Source organism: Atractosteus spatula, chromosome 27, assembly GCF_055471065.1.
Source record: "Atractosteus spatula isolate fAtrSpa1 chromosome 27, fAtrSpa1.hap1, whole genome shotgun sequence".
In the NCBI taxonomy this organism is placed as follows: Eukaryota; Metazoa; Chordata; class Actinopteri; order Semionotiformes; family Lepisosteidae; genus Atractosteus; species Atractosteus spatula.
In genome coordinates, this window is record NC_142732.1 from 39,707 (window position 1) to 47,316 (window position 7,610).

At 40.4% G+C, this 7,610-nt stretch overlaps 1 long non-coding RNA gene across 1 annotated transcript; it reads right to left on the reverse strand.

Annotated features, from left to right (window-relative positions):
- Positions 1 to 4,155: 4,155 nt before the first annotated feature.
- On the reverse strand, positions 4,156 to 7,387 carry LOC148814058 (uncharacterized). The gene is made up of 4 exons (XR_016086143.1): positions 6,260 to 7,387; positions 5,475 to 5,616; positions 5,112 to 5,152; positions 4,156 to 4,796 (listed from the first exon to the last, which is right to left on the reverse strand). It is a non-coding gene; the product is annotated as an uncharacterized LOC148814058 (long non-coding RNA).
- Positions 7,388 to 7,610: the final 223 nt, after the last annotated feature.

The following is a 7,610-nucleotide window of genomic DNA, read 5'->3' on the forward strand; positions in this document are numbered from 1 at the left end:
CAATTATGATATGATGTTCAAAGATTTATGCTCCTGTTATTTTTATGCTCAGCTACCAAAATTTCCCTTTTGTTTTAAAATTCGATATTAAGATTCCATATTAAGCAGGTTTAAACATGCACTTTGAATGCCCACATCTGTATAAATCTCTTGATCAAAAAAGAGGCTCAAAAGTGCAAACAATATTCATCAATAAATAGCTTCCCAGTTATGATTCAATCAGTCGCACTTTATTTAACCCCAAAAATGAGAAATTCATGATCCATCTTCAAATGAATAGATGTATTATATTGAGTTTGTAAAACTGTTGATTTAATTCAGCCAGCCACTATAGCAGTCAGTTGTGAAGGTTTCACCCCTCACTGGACTTGGTACATTCTGAGGGGGAGGAGCCAGCCCAGCTCAGAGGATAAAAGAGCAGACTTCCTGTGTCTCTGTTTTCATTCAAGAGTCCAGAAGCTGAGGAGAGTGGTGAGTACTGTTTCCTTACTTGTGCTGGGACAAATCTTTTGTTTGCTGGTTAGTCTCATGTTTTTTCTTACAAAGTTGATTTTAGAAAAGAGGTACTTGGATTAAATAAACTTGGCTCCTACTACAAACCTTTTGTGGAGAAAAGTATTTATTTATTTGATATTTAACAACTAAATCTACTACCTTTTTTGCAATAACCTACTCACACATGTTAAAGTTTCTACTGACTTTATAATTGGTGGAAACTTCCAAACAGGTCCATGTAAATTAAGAGGATTTATTTCATAATGTAATTAATTATAAAAGGTTATAAGAAAAAGTGTTAAAAACAAAACCACAAATTAAAGTGTCTCTTTAGCTAAACCATGGAATTACAATTCAAATACTACAAAGTTGGCATTTTTATGATTAACATGGTACTTGAAAAAACTGGGATATAACTAATGAAATAGATTCTAATTTTAAAGGTCATTACACTCTGTGCTGGACTGACCCAAATCACACTCACCTCTGGGATTGGAGAAAAAGACCCCTAAACTCTAGTAGAATAAACTGAGCAGTTAAGCTACTGTACCAAAAGTAGAAGAGTAATAAATCAACAAAACCTTGATAACTACCAATCTCCTATGGCATATATGAATATGGCACAACTGGAGTGGCATTTAAAATCTTTTTAAACTCAGTATGTCACCATTGTATTGTTAATTAATGAAATTTAATTACATGTCTACAAGCAGTTGAACTTTAAGAGGCAGGATCTGGACAACCTGACCTTTTCACACTTATTTGGGTTCTTTTAAAAATGAAGAAAAGGTTGCTTTAAGTCAACTACCAGCTCAAGCTTATGATGTGATAACTAATGTGAAACAGTATTTTTATTCACCCTATGAATGATACATACCATTGCTTATTAAATGTCAATGTGCACATTCTTGCTTCTCTCCCAGCCATCATCACGGTTCCAAAGGACTCCTTCATGCAGGGCTCATGAAAATAAACACTCCTTACACATGGTATTTGTGTCACCAGTTTATTTTTCTGCACATTACACTTTAGAGAACAAGTGCATCAGAACCAGCTTTGGACTACTCATATAATTTTCTCCCCAGTTTGTGCGTTTCTTCCAAGTTGTTTCCTGCACAACTCCAAGAACACAAAGGTAGGTTACTTGCATTCTGGCACAATGAGATGGGAGAAATGGACTGGCATCCCATCCCATCTTCAGCAGTGCAGTGACCTGTAAAGTTAAACCGCTGTAAATGGATTTGTACCTCCTTGCTGGCAGGAAGCATTCATTGTACCATCCCAAACACATCTACTCCACAGACAAATCAAGCCCTCTATAAAACCAATACCTCACCACCTAAATAATCTAATGACTTTAAAAGGATGAAAATTGTAAATGTGTTCTTACACAAAGCCTAAAGTATAAATTTAATTCATTTTACTGCTAGCAGTTGCCTTCCCTAAACTGCAACCTCTCAAACTCCATCCAAGCATGCCAACCCCTTTAATCTACAACTACTGCAGCCATAACCATTTGACAAGGTTAACAAAAAGGGCACGTTGCAATCTCAATCCCTACACTACAGAATTGCTTCATCTGTAGCACTACATCCAATACACTTCTTATATTTGGGTGCAGTATTGGCTCTGTGGCTCAGGATCTGCATCTGTGGCTGGAAGGTTGCCGATTCAAATCCTGCAGCCAGCAGCGGAATCCTCCTCCATTGGGCCCCTGAGCGAGGCCCTTAACCCCAACTGCTCCAGGGGTGCTGTACAATGGCTGACCCTGTGCTCTCACCCCATGCTCTCTCCTTACCTGTGTTTGTGTCTCATTGAGAGCAAGCCGGGTATGTGAAAAGACAAATACCTAATGCAAGAAATTGTAAAGGGCTAATAAAGTGAAGTTATTACTTCACTTAAAGGTATCAACAAGTACCTCAAGCCAAAAATACTAATAGCAGCACCCAAATTCACTACACAAACCTTGTATACTGGACAACTTAAACTGCTTCTTGGATATTTTCACCTGGAAGGGAAAGGAAGACTAAAAGACAAATACATACAGTAAAACTAAAATTAAACACACCTTGTAAAATATGAAAGTGTCTCCAGTATGACTCATGGGGGGTGCTGTGAAGAGGACCATTAGCAACAACCAAAGCCAAGAGTGAAAAGATAAACCACTTTGCCAACATTACCTCCACGCTAGACTGTTTAGCAGGGTGCTGTCTAGTCAACAGGGTACGTAAAATAAAGGTAAAAGAAACTTACTACAAAAGTTTGCCTACCAAATCAAACCAGATGAGCGCAACCCCCCAGACTGTAGGTGTAAAGACTCCCCCCATCAGAGGTGGCACTGCAAGTCATATCAGGGGGTGTCCAATGTCTGTTACAACCCCAAGTGTCTAGGGATGTAACTTTTAGGATGCTGGTGAAGGACTCGGGAAGCATAAGTTTTAGTCTAAAAAAAATTTAAATACAAAGACTAGTATTTAGAAAGAACAGACAAGAGCAGTGCCAAAGAAAACAAAAAGAAGCTGGATAACAAAGTGAGGGAAAGTGACCATTCTACCAAAACAAAACTCAGGTCTTCAGCATCCAACACCCTGGCTAACCTTCACCATCTACCCAAAACCATACAAAACAAAAAGGCACTCATCCATACTACATTACTCTCATGCAAACAACTACATCTGCACAATATAGCCAACAAACAACTTACCCTTGACACAAATTCACTAGTAAACTACAAACAAGAATAAGCAATAAACAGCACAAAAGAACAGAGGTTGATAACGCATTAGGGAAACTGCAAAATAAAGGATAAACAAAGTACAAAACACCTCCACAAAGCCAAAGCTATACAAAAAAGCACACAAAGCAAAACAGAACCAAAATACCCCTACATTCTGAAAACCACCAAGTTAAATACTGAATAAGCCGACATCAGATTGGTCGAGTGTCATTAAAGATGTCAAAACGGCAAAGATGGATGAATTAATGAACCAGTGGGTTTTGCGTTTTAACATTAAAGCACAAACTACACGGGGACAAAATACTACCTTTATAGTACCCATCCAACTAGGGCTCGTGAGCTGGAAGCCAAGAAGTCACTCTTCACCAGGACTCTGCCTTCACACTGGACACCACTGTATCTGTGCATATTCATTTCTACACAACTGAACTAATCCAAAGCCACCCAGCGGTAATTTAAAACTCTTCATAAACCCAAAGCAGCATTTCAGTTCTGTGCTTCACACCATCAACGGCTAAATATACCTTAAAACTCACCTAGATTCTCAAAAAACGAAATACCAAGTTTATTATGTGACTGTAAACCAATACTTAGATCCAAAAAAACTATCCACTACCTACACCAAATGTACGCAGAGTGTAACCTAAATCCCGAGTAGTAAAAAACTGAAATCAAAAACTCATTTAGGGTGTAAAATGTCCAAGTACAGCAATGCAGGGAAAAGCAGATCCAGTGCCAGTATGTATTCAATATAATGAACAGCACCTTGTACAACCACAATCAACATGCAAGAAACACGAACAGATTTGGTACGTTTAGCAAGTTTTATTATGCCGCCATACAGACAAAAATACATTCAAGACAGGAGAACATTGTCTAGCAAAGTACTTACAAATCCACAAAACAGAACACAAATCCCCCCCCATGACAAAAGTGCTTTCTGTGCAGGTATGAAAAAGAGCAACTTTCGGCTAAACCAATGCCTCTTTTCCCCACATGAGTGGATGGCATAACTACTCCTTTTACTCATTTCTACTTTAGGGGCTCAATTCAATTTACTCTAAAGCCAATGCAAGATTTATGTGCATGTGTGCACCCATGCAAATAAATCATTGCTTGACCTTAGACTCTCAAACTCTGCTTTTCAAATGGCCCATAATTTACAAAATGGTTCCCAAGCTACAAGACTAAACTCTCCCCATTCCCACACTGGAAGTCACTTTGTCTCCTCCCTGCCAGGTGGCTCAGGTGCTAAAGTTACAATCCAAGAGCCAAACAGCCTTTACAAGACCAGTGTGCAGAGATTCATTTATAGCTTCATGCACCACCTGAACCTCTTTCCACCCCACAAAAGGCCTCCCCCTCATTCTTCGCTTGTCATTAGGAACTTGTACAGCAGTATCGATGCTCCTCCGTGGCCATAGTCTTCCAAAATCAAAACAGGCCCACGAGTCTTCTGGCAAATCTTCACAGACGGATCTCAGTCTGCTACATCTGGGCTCCCATCCTGTTAAAGGTCCTCTCTCGGCAGCAAAGGCCTGGTCACCCCCCGACAGCAGAGAACCTAAAGGAAAAAAAGCTCGACAGTCCTCTGCACTAGTCAGAAATAGTCCAGTCTACATTCCCACTCCCAACACCCATTTTGACCAAAATGATCAGTTCAGTGCTACACAATTCCAGAACAAACCCAACAGAAAACCACCCTGAAATGTGCAAAAGCAAAAACCCACAGTGCAGGGCTCCTACCACAGCGGTAAAGTCCATCTCCAATATCTGCATTAAAGCATTTCAACATCTGCACACAAGTTCTCAAATTACATCCCAAAACAGGCCGTTAACTTATCCCTTCCCTCAAGCCATTTTTTCCTTGCCTGCTTACCAAGGACATAGATCCATTTGCTTGTCCGCCTAGGTCTTCAGCTTGACACAAAAGACAAATTGAAGCATTTAACGTAGGTTACAAAACCAAATATCAAATTCATTAAAAATGCAAGGCTTTCATATTCTCCCACATTTCTCCGATAACAGTATCTTTCATGTCCATTAAAAGAGCAACAAACTGTAAGAAGAGTTTTCTAAATGTACTACACAATTCCCATGCACATGCCAACAGCTGCCTAACCAATAAACTCACTGGACTTTATGTCACAATATGCAGTCTACACAAATGTACCTCAAACCAACATACACCCAGAGCATAAAAATGCTCCATCAGGCCTCCTAGGAGGGGGAAGAAACTCACCCAACTCGATCCTCTGATGCAGCTTTTAAGTTGCACCCCACTCCTCCGGCAGATCTTCACAGAAACATCCCAGAGCCCAACCCCATCTGTGCTCTTGGTCATGAAAGATCCTCCCTCTGAAGCACAAGCCTGCTCATCTCATCTGGCAGCAGAGAGCCCAAAACGGAGAGAAGGATTTAGACCAAGTCCTCTGCACTTTTTAGAAACAGTCAAGCCAGCATTTCCACTCCCAACATATAGTGGAACACTTACCAACAGGAAAACACCCTGCAGAGAAAACCCACCAGTCCAGGGCTCCTGCCGCAGGATCCACTGCAGCTCCTCCCCAGGGAGGAGAGCAGTTCCTGTGCCGACACCCATCGAGAGAACCTGGCTGACGTGCCATCTACAGCAAGGACTCGACACTAGAGACAGCAGCTGGTGTGCCAAGTCACCATAGTACTGCTATGCATCTAACGTGATTCATTTACATGTGTACCCATGAAATAAAAATCACATACAAAGCAGTAATTTCATCTTCCAGAGCCAGAAAGACAGCCACTCAAATGCACATGAGTTTACAAATACCTCAACCAAACAGGGAGGAAAAATGAGCCAGAAAAAAGCCAAAAGAAAAAAATACACCACTATGACTCAATGTTTAGCACAATAAAGCATCACATCAAGAGCTCAAAACTAGGCCTAACTCAAAAGCAGCTTGTCAACCTTCAGAACACGTCTTACACGCAAGGACAAATTAAAAATTCATTTGATTTGGACATGGATTAGACAAAAGTGAAACTCACCACTGCTCCAGGAACAAAATCCTCCTAGATCCTTGCTTCGCAACTGCTCCAAGATCCATAGGCAGCCACGAAATTTAAGGATAACCTGCAAAACATCTCTTCACTCTCCACTGTTAAAAGCGCAGGACTTCAATACTTGCATCAAATCAAACTGATCGTATCCTTTTAGCCAGCCATTGAGCTCCCGGTCAACAGCATGGTGGCATGTACCCGTGTTAAGACTGACTCCTGCAAGCTCTCCATCACACAGTAGACAAGTTCAGCAATTCAGGCAGTAACCGAAAAGACAACTGTCAGCTTCTCTGTAGTTCTGCTCTTCCAATAGAAGACTTCCAAAGAATCTCTGGTTCAGTTCAAAACTCCATCTTAATTGTCACCAACCCACTGAAATTCACATACAGTACAAAACAAAAAGCATTCAAGTACTACAGATCCCAGGTGCATCCATCTGCAAACATACAAATGACCAGCTCAACTCCTCCCTCAAAATTGAGCTAAAAACTTCTAGCTTAAATTCTACTGTCCGATAACCCAGGTAAACGAGGATGACCAAATCCATTTACAGTTGTATTCCATGTAGACAAAACAGTCAAACAAATCCCTCTTTTAAAAAAAAAAAAAAACAGCCTGGTATTAAGTCAAATTCTCAGTTGTACATCCAATCAAGTAATGGTCAATATTCGGGCTCTTAACACGTACCTAGGGCTGCAGTAATGTGCCTTTTAAAGACCAAATTAAATTTTGGTTTTACATAAAGAACAATTCAAGGTGCCCCAATACTCTTGAGATCCACCGCAGAATGAGAAAAACACTGACCATATTCAGTACCAAAGAGCTGCAGCCTGGACTGAAAGGGTTTAAAAGCTTAAACACTCAGAACAAACTCAAAAGCACTAATAGCACTCAAAACCTAGTGATGGGCCACAACCAGTGGATTTAAACCTTCCAGCCACTTCATGCATCTACCATCAGGGTGATTACAGCCTGTACACATACAGATCAAACCAAGTCTCACATTCCTCAATGACTAGAAACTCCTCAAAGTAAAGGCTCGACAACCACTTTGCCCAGGTTGACACTTTTACAGCCACATCTCCTTTGTATTAGCTGCTGTACAAGATACTCAGGGCAAAACAATACCATTTTGTATATTATACATCAGTACCAAACTTGTACATGGAACAAAAAAAAAAACTTACTGTAGCAGTTGGAATTGTTTAAAAGAAAAACAAGAGAGTCCTCTAACAAAATAATTAGTTTTCATGCAGCACACACCCCCTTCCAGACAGCTGGAAACTCATCCCTCCCCTTTCTGCACTAAAACGGACAGCCTTACTTTCAGTGAAAACAT